Consider the following 16649-nt stretch of genomic DNA (forward strand, 5'->3'; position numbering starts at 1 on the left):
GTATCGAGTTGTTCAAGGCAAGCAAACTTGACACCGCATCATTAATTGACACAATATATTTTTTGCCCCATGTGGTTGCGGGTTGACCTTTCCGATTCCAAATCCATTGACCATTTCTCCAAGTGACAATGTGAGAAATGAGTTGTAATCTTTAGGTCTTGAGAAATAACAAGTTAGTGCTTAAAATAGCATTTTGACATCACGAATACTTATCCTTCTGCAAAAGACAAGTTGGTTGATTAGCAATAGGATTCATGCATTCATTGGATGCCTTTACGCACGAATGTTGAATGCTCAAGCATTTCCAAACGAACACTGAATGCAGTCATCATGCATTCCTTATTGCGTGTACCGAAGGTAAATTCCATCCGCTCCATACACTTATATCTATCTATTCTTGGTTTTTAATAAGGTAAGAGGATATAGTTGTACAGGCTTTACAAGCATGTCAATGACAATCCCTGCTTAGGAATGTAAGTATGTCTAATCAATTATGGTTCTATAAACACATGAACACATGCCGAAGTATGTAATCTTTCAATGGGAAAGACAACATATATAATCTTTCATAGATTGCTTTAATACATGGGTTTCGTATAGAATGGCTAATGACATTGGCATTTTATCTCATTTAAGCTAGAATTCTCGATGCACTAGGGTCAAAATTTCGAGGAAATTATGTATTCCAAATGAAACACAATGTCATGCCGACTACAAATGCGAATGTGAATGCCGATGCGAATCGGCACAATTCACAAATGAATTCACGTAAACATGATTATGTAAAGCTGATCGACGAAAGCGGGCTCACGTCCAAGCTGAACCCAAGCAATTCAAGTATGTGTTTAAGCATTATTATTTCCTTTGCTCAAAGATAGTTTTACCATTAGTGTCATCCACTCAAGGAGGGTTTACCTCCAAGTTGAAACAAGTACAAGTTCAGTTAGATTCCAAAAAATATCCAAACAAGTGCAAACATTACCCAAACAAGGTGCAGATAGGTTTAAGCAAACTTAGACAAATTTAAACATAGCCAAGCAAGATTCTCAAACAATGTCTACAAACAAAAAAAAAAGAAAAAAATGTAAAGATTCAATCTGATGAGATCTCCATCAATCTAATTCGAAGTGTGACCGCCTGCTATCTTGTTGTAGAGTAATGAGCCGCTATCGGATGGCAATGAGACATACTTTAGTCCTTTAGAATTGTATAGCCATCGGATCAAGTCCTTTATATGTTAAAACTTGAAATTTATATAGTTGGATGAGAGTACTCATGCTTATTATGGGTGGACGAGTGTCCAAGACTCGTACCCAAATTCGTCGTAAGGATTAGGAAGAGTCAAGGGCTTGTTGCCACAAGCTATCTTGCACAATTAGCTGCAAGTCTTCGATCCATTCTATTTAGACTCGGTAGCTTCTTAGTGTTTGGACATATCTCCATGCCACATGACCTATTATGATTGTTTTCACTAAGTAGTTGGACAGAAGCTCTAGGACTCGCTAGAGAGTACCCATAACCCTCATAATTCATTTGTTCAACCATTGGTTTGTGTAGTGCGGAGACGGGTTTTAGGATTAGGGTTTCTACATTGACGTCATAGACACAAGTAATCATCGCGTTCATTTGGCTAGTCATAAGTGCATAAATTTTCATCTTTGTATTGCATGAAATTTGCATTAATTGGTGATTCTAACATTGTACTCAAGTCAATTTTAGGACATTGGTACAAAGGGCAATGTTGCCATGGATGGGACGACTACCAAGGTCTAAGATGCATAAAGATAGACATTTGAGGTCTTCTGGGGATAAGGATGTTGATAATTGATAATGTTATCCAAAATCGAGTATCTACTAGTATATATGTTATTGCATCATAATCATTGCATCTATGAATATGCTTGTGCTTGATTACATTTTGACACTATCTTCTGAGCTTTGGCACTAAATTAGTTTTGACAAGTCTAGTTGAGGACAATTACATCCCTTCATGGGATTGTGTTTGATGACATGGTATAGCCATTATTGACTGGAGTAGAGAAGACCCGATGGATGTAGAAGAAGACTATTGCCGTGACCATATTATGGGCTTTCATAATCTGTGCCACAAAATTACCGTCGGTGGAAATCTTGGGTTATAATGTATCGATGATGATGTGGCATTTTGTATGCTTGACTGCTGACATGGAAGACTTCTACATGGGTGCTTTGTGGGTGCTAGTTATTTTAAAAATAGATATTTGAAAGGACTTTTAGCACACAAATGAATTAAGCTTCCTTTAAGTGCTTTTGGACAAAGTGTGTATAAAAGAGAGGCTAGGCTACCATTAGCACTCAAATATTGCAAGTCTAAGACTCATGATAGTTGTAGCTATGATAGCTCATCAATTTAATAAAGAAATACGACAAGGGGCGCCTAGTTGAGGGGCCAATATTTTGAAGGGAAATTTTTGAAGGGAAATTTTTCTGTGTTTCATCTTTGCATCTTTTGAAGGGAAATTTTTCTGTGTTTCATCTTTGCATTTTGAAGCTCTTTTCGAGTTGTATAAAAATATAGGTATTATATTGTATTAGTGATTTTCCCTTTGGCACCTAGTTCCGTCCTGATACAGTGCTATCAAAGATCAACAATTTGTTTTCTTTCGCATAGTGATATGGATGAGCCTTTGGGACGTAGGATGGGATCTTCGGGGAGGGGGCATGGTAGGACGCGGAAGAGGGAAATAGTCGAAAGTTCGTCCAACCGGGACACATTCTCGGGACGGGGAGGGACTAAGTATGTTTGGTGACAGGTGTGAAGGCACAATTGATCATTGATCAACTTTAAAAAAACCATTTGAGGCCGTTTTGCCCAATTTTGAAGGTAGACCCTAGGTGCCTTCACATCATGAGCTTTAGCCTATGGCCGCCATGCTTAAAATTCAAGGCTCACATGAACGATTGTCTAACACGCTCATGTGCGCGCGCACACACACATGCTTACTCGCAGGATTTGTGTAATGTGCACATGCCTCGAGGCCTTATGGCATATGTAGGCTCTATATAAGTGAGCTCTTCCTTGTCTATAATCGTGAAACCTCTGAGTTTTGATTCAAGCTTTAAGCTTTAGTCTACTCCAAGCCAATGCCATGGCCTTATCCTTCGTCATCTCCCACCTCCCCATCTATTGTAGCTACAACGTTTTGAGGACTTCAATGAGGATGTCATGATTCATCTTCACCCTTCACAACCTCTTGCCTAGTCTCTTGACTCTTGACTCTTGACGCTTGCCACACTGTTTTGCTACTTGTATCTTGGCATTTTGCCATTTTGTCTTGAGTATACACTCCCATTCTATTTTGCCATTTTGTTTACATTGTACACTCAAGTTTTTCAATCACGCCATTGAAATACCATTGTGGCCTTTCACTATTATAACCATGCACTACTACTCTTATCGGTGCAAATTTGTGCTCAATGCAATGGTCTCTAAAAGAAGATCGTGTATGAGCATTTTTTAGTAAAAAAACCACTTTCAAAGTACTTTTGAGTTAGCTTCACCCTTGGCAGCCTCTTGCCTAGTCTCGTGTCCCCCTATTTGGCTACTTGTGTCTTTACATTTTTCAATGTTTTCATGAGTGTACACTCCCGTTCTTTTTTGCCATTTGGTTTAGATTGTACACTCAAGTTTGTTTATTATGCCATCGGTGCCCCACTGTGGCCTTTGGCTAATACAACTATGTACTATTCCTCATGGAGAATATAAGAAGTATAGAATGATGGTGAAGTTCTTAATGAAGATTAGTTAACCCTTAACAAAAAAGTCGCGTGAAAGTTGGCCAAGGCCTTCAATGAACATTTCACAAAGTGATGTTTGGGAGTTAACTCATTGTGCCAAAAGACATCATCTCCAAGGGGAGTTTCCCAATGTAGTGTACTAGAGAGAGTTGTGGTCCAAATGCTGTTCAAAGGCCATCGTCATGCCTTGCCCACATGTTTAGCTCCACAACAATCTTGAACAAACCAAGAAAGTAAAATAAGATGAAATAGATGAAGCAAAACCAAACACAGACAAACAAAATTCAACTTTTTATCTCATTCTACTTGACCTCTAATTCAACCCATGACTTACTAGCATCGGCTTGTTTGTGTGTGTGTTGGGGGGGGTACATCGACATAGGTTGCCTTGGATCCACAACCTATGATTAGATGGGTGGGAAAGGAGCCTTGGGCAGATTCGCTTGGTGAGCTGCCAACACCTTCTCACACACGTGCAGTAATATTGGCCAAGTCACCAAGAGACATAACCTTCATCTCAAGGGGTCCTAGAGTGGAGTCCAAGGGAAATGTGGCCTTTGTGCAGAACCCAACGACCTTCTCCATGTGGTGGAGAAACACACTGCTCCCCAACCATTACAATTGATGATAGATAATTATCTCCACTTTTGCGATGGGCTCATCTGATGGTGACACATCCTCTTGAGATGCGGATGATGTTGCCATAGCACACAACATCTGCATCACCCGCTCAAACCCTGTAGGTAACTTGAGCATAAGCGCTTGCCCCTTGAAGTAGGGTTCATGGGGACACCCGTGGGATCCTTGCTCTCCTCGGAAATAACACCAATGTATAGGTTTGGCAAGCATACTCCTTCGAATGGGGCTCCTTCTTGACAAGATGATGAGCATGGTTGCTTGAGAGGTAATCTCCCTAGTTTGCACTTTTGAAGCATTGCCACCCGTGGAGTCCCGTGGATCAAGAAAATGCCTTGCCTCACCGGCAATTTCGTGAAAGCATGCTAATTGCTTTAAAATTGGCTATCTCCTTGGTGAATATAATGCAAAAGTTTGCACGTTGACATGCTCCTCCATGACCGCCACAATTTTAGAAAATGTTTTGATGCTGAGGTCAATGGTAGGAGCAAGGTTTTTGAAACATGTGAAAAAGGCGTAGAGCACCTGTTTTCCATGCAATGTTTAGTGTCCTCAAGAAGTAGGTGTAGAGAAGTGCTAGCAGAGGCTATTAATGCTGCTATGGTTGGCTTTTAGTGCATGCAGACACTAGAAGAGTTCAAAGGTAGTGGAAAATGAGAATGAGGTAGTGAGACCCCTTTTTATAGTGGGCCCTTTCATAAAAGGGACTAGCTTCCAAATGTGGCAGAAAGTAGATGCAAAATTTGGGTGAGCTGCCAAATAAAAAAAAAGTGCTGCACAATTACGCACGCACATGGACGAAGTCTCACAATGATGTCAAAATCTTGCAAGCACGAGAAATTTTTGGTTCTAAAAAAAATTGCACATAAGCTAACCATTGCAAAATGATACTTTGCATTACAATTTCAAAATATTGCATAGAGATAAGAGTAACAAAAAATAAATAGCAATAGGATGGTTCCATCCACACCCTAGTTCCCCTTAGACCTTCAATTGGCCTCCATTCTCTTTTGATTTGCAAAAATTGAACATAAAATAAGCCATTAAAGTTGAAACTCTCTATCCAAAGTATGTTCACGAAGACATCCTCACCTTGTGACCTTGGGTGCAAAATTGAGCATGCTAAAGGTCCTTAAAGTCCTTAATGGCCAGACGTCCCTGCAGCCCAATGCTTGTTCAATTAGACACCCTCCAACACATCATTAGGTAGCTTCACCATAACTTCAAAGGGAACAATAGCTTCCTCAACGCAATGTAAGGGAATTCATACCTTAAGGTTACACATCCACTGCTCATAGTAAAAATATGTACAGGGGCTAGCCTTTAAATAACGCATCCCTATACTTGTTGCACATCCTTGCACAAAAACATTAGGGTAGTCTCTACAAAGGAAAGTTCCTAAACATATGCCCAAAGCAAAGGAGAAGAAAGCACCAACTCAAGTTCACAAATCTAGTAGCGTTATTACAAGGAGTTTTTGACATCCGATACCATCTTCTGCTTCAAAGGTGGTACTGACCACAATCTAGCTTGGCCACCCCAAACCTAATAGAGGCAAGACTTGGATGGGCTTAGGTTTAAGCCCTCTCGTACCATACGTAGTAGTGGGGATCATATATGAGTGTGGAAGAAGAATAACTTGGTTGGGCAAAGGTGAAAGATAACTATTCCTTCAATATCTGCATGTAGTGCTTTGAATCTGCCCTAGAGGCTATGAAATGGATGCTCCTCCATGACTGTAGAACCTACCCTAGACGTTATGAAGTAGATGCTCCTCCACTATTGTAGATAAAATAACGATTGCACAAGCTAGTAGTGTCACAAGTTAGGCCTAAAAGTGAGGCACATATCACTAATTAGCCCTCAAACTGGAGCGCCCTTCTTTTTATAAGCCAAGGGATTGGATAATTTAAAAGCCATAGGTCGGATAATGAAAAGCCAAGGTCTCTCTCTCTCTCTCTCTCTCTCTCTCTCTCTCTCTCTCTCTCTCTCTCTCTCTCTTCAAGTCGAAGTGTCTGCTATTATGATTCACCATATGTTCTTAATGTACAGAAAGGTTTCAATGGTATCAAAGCTCAGTTGATCGTTCTTCTACAAACAATCTAATCCTTCCCATAGTAGGAGAGTGGATGGCTTCAGAGTCAACCTCATGCAAAGAGGAAGAGGAGAAGAACATCAATGATGTGGATAATGCGGATGCACTTGAATTCAATGAAATTCATCAACATATACGATTGAAATGTCTATTTTGCGTCCTATTTGAATTTTGCTGCAATAAAAGTTGTCTAGCTCTCGAGGATGATAATACAGGAGATTGCACACATGCCCATATACTTTTCATCACGATTGACTATCTAGAACGTCGGCAAGTAAGGATTGGATTTTCATGCCTGAAAAGCAATAGATTTGAGGCTACATCATGCGTGGAAAGCAATAGATTTGAGGCTACAATAGATTTGAGGCAAGTAAGGATTGGATTTTCATGCCTGAAAAGCAATAGATTTGAGGCTACATCAAAAGCAATAGATACTTACTTCTTTTGGTCTTGTCTCAAAGCAGTTGTGGACACTTAAGTGTGTACATGTTGGGTATGCCAAAAAGTGAAGTATGACATACATAAAAGACCAGGACTACTGTTACATTTACCAATTCCATATTGACCATGTTAAGAGTAATGCTATGGACTTTATTTGATCTTCCAAAGACAGGGTGCGAATAATGATATATGGATCGTTATAGACAGGTTCGGCAAACAAGCTCGTTTTAACCCTGTAAAGAAGATAATTAAAGCATCTCATATGGCAAAGTTGTTCATTACTCATATCTTTAGATACATTGGAATGCCTTATTCTATACTTTTTGATAGAGATCCCATGATGACCCGTTTCTTTTGACGAGCTTGATGTGAGAATTTGGGGGCTACATGGAGGTTTTGTTCTTCGTTTCATCTATAAGGCACTCAGAGATCACAAATTCAGTTGTGTTGGATTTGTTAAAATGTTGTCACACCACAAATAGTTGTGCGACAACTGCCATTGGTGGAGTTTGCCTATAACAACATAATCCATACATGACTAGGGAAGACCCCATTTGAGATTGTTGAAGGTGACAAGAACTTACGGTATTTGTGTAGCAAACGGCTTTGTGAAGGATCTTGATATCTCATCTCATTTTCCAAGATAAAGGAGGCTTTGCAGAAGTCTCAGGGAACACAAGAAGGTAGCTTTTAAGCATTATAGAGAGATGCAACTTAAACTGAATGATTGGGTGCTACTCAAGTTTACGAAAGCATAGATCATATAGAAAAAGGGCTATTCAAAGCTGAGAGTGCAATACTATGGTCCTTCCTAGATCGCTGAGCAAATCCGCGATATTGCTTTTAGATAGAAACTGTCATATCATTGGAAGATTCTCAATGCTTTCCATGTGAGTCTGTTGTGTCTTTTTAAAGAACAAGTGCAAGAGGTTATGATTGCTAATGAGCAACCCGAAGTTAAGGAAACAAAGAAAATCCTTCAACCCAAATAGATAGTGGCACACAAGGAAAGAAAGATGAAAGGAAAGCTAATCTAGGAAGATTTGGTTGAGTTGTGGAATAATTTGGCCTTGGATGCCAAATGGATGGGGGAGGACTGGGCAGATACTTTGCAGCTTTACCTTAGGATTGGCTCCTACATAGCCACCAAGAGTTGAGGATGATTCAACGGTTGAGTCTGGTGGAGTACATGCTACATACAGAAGAGCTACTCCACTCTGTTATCAAAGATCAACACAAATGATTGATAGTGGTTTTGATTGACTTGTTGTTATCCTTTCAGGGGTACCGAGCTGACGGCATTACCATCACTATATATTTTGATAAAAGTTGCAACAAGAATGATTTACTTTCTCATTTTAAGGGATGTCTCATGGAATGATTGTAGCATTCTATCTTGATGATGTACTAAGTCATGAGAGACATTCGTGGAGTTTGAGTTAGAACTGGATGTGATGATTAGTATGGATAGATCTCGTGCATCAGAATTTTAATTTGGACATGATATACTAGATATGTGGTTTTGGTGCATCAAGACATCTGTAAGGGATCAACCAGATCTACATGTGATGGCTAATAATGCTACTCCACGATATCAAAAGGTTTGGTTGATGAGGATGAGATGGCTAGATAAAAATTTGATCGATTAATCAGAGACATCCTTGGAGTTCAAGATTGATTGGTTTGATGATTGATTTTAGTGCATATGAAGCATGTGAGTTTCGAGATTGAACTGGATAATTATGCCTATACATGTGATGCATGCCATGTGGTTTGTACCATTCATGCATGCACATGATTGATTGATTAGTTCATAAATATTGTTGTTACCCTTGTTTGTTTTGTAGATGTAACTTAGGGCGATTACCATTTTCTCAGTCAGGGGCGGGGGTGGGGGGTATGTAACAAATCTGTCCTAAAAGTGAGGTGCATAATACAAATTAGCCCTTGAAGTTGGGCGTCTTTCTTTTTATTAATTAAGGGATTGGATAATTGAAAAGCCAAATGTTGGACAAATGAAAAGCCAAAGGTAAAACAATTGAAAAGCCAAGGCTCAAGGGCACTCAAAAGGCTATGCTAGTACCTATATAAAGACTCCTTTGAGGGCATGTAAAGAGCAAAAAAACAAAGCATAATTTATTGGGCGATCTCTCTTTCAGCATTTGTGAGACGACCAAGGCTTTGAGATTTCTTGAAGATGACGAAGGCTTCAACACTTGTGAAGATCAAGAAGGCCTTGAGCACTTGTGACAACAACATGTATCGGCTATCTTTTGCAATATGAAAGAAATACCCTTTGAAGGCGCTCACCTTGAGGGCTAACACTATTAGGGATGAACTCTGCCTTCTTGTGTCTCTTGTGTTTGGTCTGTCTCTCGAAGTATCATGCTATTGTGATTCACCATTTGCTTTTAACATACAAAAAATTTAAAGTAGACACACAATTAGTAGCCCTAAACACTTTTTCATGTGCGACCACACAAAACTTATCAATGCGAAAAGAGGTACTCACAATGTTGTGGAAATTTCCTTCGAGCAGGTTTTTGCAATCACATGCTCGACATTGGGAACAACATGCTTCAAAAGAGTCTCCTTATCCTTGCGATTCTTAAAAACAAGGAGCCTTCCCTTCAAATGGTGGTCCAAATCCCCACGGTCTTGAACATAGTGGGGGCTAGTAGTGGACATTTGCATGCATACTCAAGCACATTTGAGAAACTCTTGCGGTACCTACTCACCATCTATATCTCGTGTTGTGAAGGGGGAAGGGGGGGGATGGCTTGCTTTAAGTGGCAATGAAGGTGAGAGAGGATGGAGAAATGGGGGAGGAGCTTGCTTGGTGTTACAATAGAGTTTGAAGAAGGTTAGTATAGAGAGAATGTTGGAGTTAAAGGTGTGTGCTTGTTGCACCAATGGAGGGCTTGGGCAAATGTTTTTAGAGAGAGAATCACATTTTAGCTATAGGATAGGTTCGAGGGACTTCAACAACTTAGCAACTTGGTAATAATGTTGATAGAGGTCTACTTACCTATTGAAGTTGTAAGAAGGGCTATTATGTAGCTGACAGACGTCGGTAGCATGATAGGCTAGATAAGTGGGAGCAAGACTTGTTTTGAAAAAAATATTTTTTTTTTCAAAATTTTGCTTTTTGAGTCAATTGGTCAAAAAATGCATTTTCGATCATAATATATATATATATATATATGTATATATATATATATATATATATATATATATATATATATATATATATATATATATATTATGGGGGGGGGACGGATCCTCGAGGGTTTAATAGGGAGTCTCCCTACCGTGTTGACTTATGGGGCTTGCCATTAGGATCTACTTGCAAAGTTTTAGTTATGGATTTTATGGTTTGGGTATAAGATTGTTCATGGTTTACCACTTATATAGTTATGATTTGGACTTGATTTATGGTTGCAGTTTGCTATGGTTTTTATTATGCCACTAGTTATGGTATGATTTTGATTTTGATTTGCTTATGGTATTGACAATTTGGTAATGAGAATTTGGTTTTGTACTTGTTAAGGTTTTCGTGTGGACATGGTTATGGTCTCATTGGGTTAGATATGTGAGTCAATTTTAAACTTGGTATGGATGTTGTTGGGACATGGTTATGGTCATGAAGATTGAATATGGCTATGTATAATGGTTCTGCACTTGATCTTGTTATGGCTTGGATATGATTATCGTTGTATTCTAATTTAGTTTTGATATGGCTATGTTTTGAATATACCAATGGTTTTGATTGAGTTGTGGTAGCTGTGTGATAGAAATAAGGTGTTTGATGGCTTGGTACGTCTTGTAATAGTTATGTTCATTTTGAATGCTATCATCAACTTGCTTTGCGAGATTAGTATTGTCTAATGTTACGATTCACTTGCTTCATTAGTGGTGCAATGACCTAAACAAAGCTATCTCCAACCATAAGCATCTATGATACTTGTGTATTGTACCTTGTGCAAAGAAATAGGGTGGCAAATGTATTGGTTGTAGCTACCATACTAAAATCATTGTGGCAAATGCCAACCCATTCTACCCAAAAGAAATTTCAATTTATGCTAATATATTTTCCTTGGTATGAGCTTCGGTATGCACATAACCATAAATATGGGATTGAGAATGCTTATCGAAAGAAGCATTAATATATACATTGGTTATAGATATTTGTGGCGTAAAGATTTTCATGTTGTGATATAATATATTAGATGCCTAAGGGGAGTAAACCCGAAGCTATGCGAAAAGGTTTGAAATTTTAACAAGGCGAAGCCTTTGTGCAATGATAAGCATGTTTTCTTTTTGTGTAGGGGCATAAGCCAAGCTCACCTCCTCTACATAGTTTCTACCTAATATTATATGAATTCACCTCAGTGCGCATTGTGCATGGAACACTTGGTTTCTCATGATTGCCAAAGATTGTGGTGGCAAATTGTTGTCGATTACCAAAGTTAAAAGACATATTTACTTAATACACTGAAGAATAGTTGTGAAAGTTTCCATGTGCATCGATCACCTCAGAACAAAAGTGGATTTTGTAGGTGGTTGGTTTGTCAATCAAGAAGTGCATGAGTTGCCACTAATGAAACAAATACCACTAGTAGACATTCCTCTGTCAAAGCCTACTTGGGACCTCTAAAAAGCAAGCAAATTGGTGTTAACATCACCTGCTTGGGATCAAACAACCTTAAACATGTAATGCCCTTGAAGTAATGAAATGTCAAGTTAGGTGCCTTGCAATACATAGTATCGGGGATTTGCATAAATCTGCACACGGTAGATTGCATATTATGAAATTAACATTGTGTTGATAGAAATTGATATTGAAGTAGTCTCCAATACCATGAAGCTTTAAACTTATCTTCATAGAAGTAGCAATAGACTTGCAATCTTCAAGGTTGCATCTATGCAATAGTGCCTTATAATATATACTTTGTTTGATATAAAATGAAATATGCATGAATGTGTTGATGAAGGATGTCCAAATATTATTTGCTACCCCAAAAATTTCTTCCAAAAGAAATTGGCCTTTAAATCAACAATGTTTTTCAATTGGTCTTAATGTCCAATCAATTTCTTTTGATCTACTAGTGTGCTAATGCTACGATCGATAGTCTCATAATAGTAGGAGTAAAATTCTTTTCGAATCAATTTCCTCCTTTTGACGATACCTTTTTTCCACAAGTCTAGCCTGGTAACGATCAAAACTACCATTAGTTTGATATTTTAATACCAATGGTCGTTTTGCAAGGTGGCAAGTCACACAATCATCGTGTGCCATTCTTTACTTAAAATGATCCTTAAAATGCAATGACTCAATGCATCGCATTCGATTAATTTGTTGAATTGCCCCCCCCCCCCCCCCCCCCCCCCCCCCCCATATATTGGACATAACCAAACTATGTCACTTTGATGCGTAAGAGACATGTTAAGTACATCTAGACAAAGGTGCCTTCAATTTACATTGACACAAGGGTTGTACTAGCCATTTTGCCTATGTCTACCCTCCTCATTTTAAGCCTTATCCTTATTAATTACTTTCAAACTACATAACAGATAGTTGTTGATTAGTAGTGTCATTTGAAACCTCCATAGGTTTCATTTATGTTCCATTAGGAAGTGTATTTGTACTCACTATTAAATAGAGGCAACAATGTATTCTTTACATTTTGTAAACTCACATGTCTCCCATGTACATGCTAACAGGGATTGAATTATGTCTTCCACAAATAAGTACGCGGATGGATGGTATAACTTTTTGTTCCCTTGTTTTCAAGACTGTTGCCAACATAAATCCATTATGTAGCCTTATTAGTATTGTTTGTCAAGCACCAAATCACAAGCCAAGCAATTTAAAATACCGAAATGACCAATGTATTGATTCTTATAGAGTGATAGAGTGCAATGCTTTAACTAGATATATGTTTAGGACAAATGGAACATATGGAGTGATAGAGTGAAATGCTTTAGTTGGATATATGTTTAGTACAAATACAAGATATGGAGTGATAGAGTGCAATGCTTTAGCCGGATATATGTTTAGTAAAAATGCAATCTGTGTGATTCTCAAGCCAAAATGAATGTGGCAAAGCTTCGCTTTTGACCATACATCATGCTTTCTTGATATGCGAGTTATTTTTACTTATTGGAATACCATTTTGTTGAGGGGTATACGTCACTGTCCCATGACTTTCTAGAAATGCATTAAATTTTGTTTACATACAATTTTCTCCCTCAATGAAAATGTAGGGTGTCCACAATAGAATTAGATATATTTTGAAATAGATGCAAAAATTCCTAGCACATATACAATCAAAGCAACCATATCAAATGTCTACAAAGTAGCAAAAATTAGTTGTCCAAAATGTGCATGACAAAGGTTTCCATATGTAACAGCCTTTGAAAAGAAAACTGCACAGGGTAAATCTTCCACACTTTTCTTGTAAGAACTTAGCTTATACCTTTTTTGAAATAGAGTGCAAGATGCCAAAATTGAATCATCGAAATGAGATGCTGCACTCTCCATGCTTTGTACATCTATCATCCGTAAACTTGACTCAAGACAAGTTTAGCAGTGTAGATATATGTAAAAGTTTTCCTTGTTTCTGAATTTGTACAAAGAATCTAAAAGAGTGAAAAATTTTCCACCTGCAATAGTGAGCGCATAAGAGGGGCATGGTTTGTACATGTTATTCAATATTCTGTGTTTGGTTATTCTTGTTGAGCAAATGAGTGGAGTAATGGGAGGTTGAACAGAAAGTGTAATCGGTGCATCTGCTTATGCATCATTAGCACCCTAATGTGACTGCTTAGATGTATGAAAAATAGCTTTAGCAGTAGTAATTTCAGGACTTGCAACAACATCTACAAAACTTATTCTTACATCGTAACCACACACTGTATTCTAATTCCCTTTGCAACAAGGAGAGTCCTCATCATGTATGGCCAAAGTCGGTGTGAAGAGATTCTTGAGAGGGGTATTTAAGCAGTGATTGAATGTAAGAGCTACAAATTTTTTCCCTTGAGGTGAATCTTGCGAGGATGGACAGGGTGATGCTGGTGCACAATTGCCCATGCTAGCTTTTAAATCATTCACCATTGGATGATAGCATCTACAATATTCGTAGCTACCACAAAGCATGCCTTAGGTGATAATGATGATAGGTTACATTGGGTTGAAAAAACTTGTCTATATGCTTATTTCAAGAGTGATAAGAAGAAAAACCGGATCTCCAAAGGAAAGAAGACTCTCTATGCTATATGAAAGAGAATCAATGTTTGAATATCATGTATGCCCTTTACAAAACAGTTAGAAGGGTAACTCACAAGCTTCTATAAATTATATTTATGAAGAAAAGAAAAAGGCAATGTACACATGTTATACATGGAAAAGTGTATGCCCACCATAATCTCCACAATTTGATTCAAGAGCTACCCACAACTTTATTGATTTTGTAATAAAGGTGGATATCCATACAAATGGTGTGGATGTTGGAAGTGTTTGTCAAAGAAACTCAAGAAATTAAAACTTTGCCTATTAACTCTAATTACTTGAACATTAAGGAGTAGGTTTAAGCTCTTTTGAAATGAGCTTGCGGACTTGTTTTGACTCTATACCAAGTGACTTATTACTCTCTTGAGAGAATGATGATCACAAAATACAGCTTTTCCTTGAAAGTTATCCACCAAACAAGCCTCCTCATAGAGTGTCTCCCATCTCAATAAGAGGAGATTATAACTTAAGTGAATGGGTTGATGTACGAAGGGAGTATAAGGCCTAGTTCCATCTTAATTTTTCTCTCCATGTTAGCAATGAGAGGTTCGTTTTGTGGAGTATGATGCACTAAACAAGTTTACTGCAAAGAATAGATTGTCTTTTTCAAGAATTTGAGTTTTTCTTGACAAATAGCAACAATTATTCCGCTGAAGCAAATGTAAAGAGGACCTAAAGATATTTACAAGATAATATTTTATTTAGGTTGCACTATGTATTGGGATGCCATTAGGGCTTGTGAATGCTCTACCTGCATTCTATAGAATGATAGAAGAAAATTTTCATTAACATGGGTGTAGTATTCTTTATTGATATTATCATGTAGCAAGTCATCTACATATAGAACAACGATGAGAAATACATCGCCCTCATGCTTCACATGCGAAGTGCTTTCAGTTGGACTATTTACGAAAGTCTCGTTTAACCAAATGAGTGTCATCTTTCTTATACTAAGCACGATTGCTTCAACCCATATAAAGATTCCTTACATTTGCATAATTTATTTTTCTTTTCCTTTCTTGAAAAATTTGTGAGGTTGCATTACATAAACATCCTCAAATATATCATCATTGATGAAAGAAATAACTATGTCTGATTGATGTACATTCCATCCAAAATGAGCTACCAATGCACATAGAAAACAAACAGTAGTCATACAAGAAGTGGGAGCAAAGATCTCTTCATAATCAATGCCTTTTTATTGTGCATAATCTTTTCCAACAAGTCTAGCCTTGTAGCGATCAATCTCACCATCTGGCTTAGGTTTCAACTTGTAAACCCAGTACGTACCAATGGCCTTTTTGCCAGAAGTCAAATCACATAAAGAATATGACTCATTTTCTACATCATATATTGATTGCATGGCAAAAGCCAGCTGATTTTTTGAATTATGTGCTTCATCAAAAGAAAGAGGTTCCTCCTCATCACATGAGCTAGAAATATCCAAAACATAACAATATGATGCATGAGATGCATGGCGAGAGCCTAAATGAATACGACTAGACATAGGTGCATCCAATTTACTGTCACGCAAAGTATGTACTAGCCATTTTGGCATACCTCTAGCCTCTTCATTCTCAACCCTTTCCACATAAAGTACATCATGTACATTTGCATCAATAATAGGCTGGTTTGTAAATGTTTAGAAACCCTCATAGCATGTATTTGGTCCTCATTGGAATTTACATTCAAGTTTCCACCATTGAAAGAGGTAAAAAAGTGTCATAAGTTTCGTGTGAGCTTACATTACTCTCGCTGGTAGAAGGTTGAGCACAAAAACATCTCGTGCAACCAAGATACGTTTCATTTGCGAACCTTTTCTTTCAGTCTTCTGGCAAAAGAAGCATTTACTGGCATTATCATTCAATGTTTTGTGTTGTGTGTGTGGCACTAAAGCATACACTAAACAACCAAAAATGCGTAGATGATCAATAGATGGGTTTTTATCATGCCATGCTTCATAAAGAGTCATAGACTGCAAGGCTTTTGTATGATACATGCTAAGTACATAAGTAGCACACATGATAGCCTCAAGCCAGAACGAATATGGAAAAGTTTGACTCTTGACCATACATCATGCCATCATTTTGTTGAGGTGTATACAGAATTGTACATTGGTATTTTATCCCATGATTCGTTAGAAATGCATTAAACTCATGAGACATATACTCCTCCCCAAATTTGAACGAAGTCGCCTATCGTACATTTGGAGACATTCTCAGCCATAACTAGAAATTTCTGGAAGCACATGAACACTTCGGAATTTGCTTTAAGTGGATACACCCATGCATACCTAGAGTAATCATCAATGAAAGTCACAAAGGGATAATGCCTAAGGATAGACTTTGCATAGGCCCACAAACATCACTATGCACAAGTTGCAACTTGCATGTAGCCCTTATGCAACCA

The 16649-nt window shown here is 38.0% G+C and overlaps 1 protein-coding gene across 7 annotated transcripts in view; it reads left to right on the forward strand.

Annotated features, from left to right (window-relative positions):
• Positions 1–12999, forward strand: part of LOC147426508 (protein FLOWERING LOCUS D-like) — a 65958-nt gene extending 52959 nt beyond the window's left edge. For 2 of the 7 annotated variants that reach the window (XM_086499027.1, XM_086499032.1), the window contains exon 5: positions 12674–12999. The gene's annotated coding sequence lies outside the window, so the exon portion shown is untranslated. Of the gene's footprint in view, positions 1–9108; positions 9303–9488; positions 10077–10499; positions 10638–12673 lie in introns of those variants that run through there. The other 5 variants (XM_086499026.1, XM_086499033.1, XM_086499030.1 and 2 more) reach the window with 3 other exon arrangements.
• Positions 13000–16649: the final 3650 nt, after the last annotated feature.

This window comes from Adiantum capillus-veneris, chromosome 24 (genome assembly GCF_014529385.1).
Source record: "Adiantum capillus-veneris isolate H3 chromosome 24, ASM1452938v2, whole genome shotgun sequence".
In the NCBI taxonomy this organism is placed as follows: domain Eukaryota; kingdom Viridiplantae; phylum Streptophyta; class Polypodiopsida; order Polypodiales; family Pteridaceae; genus Adiantum; species Adiantum capillus-veneris.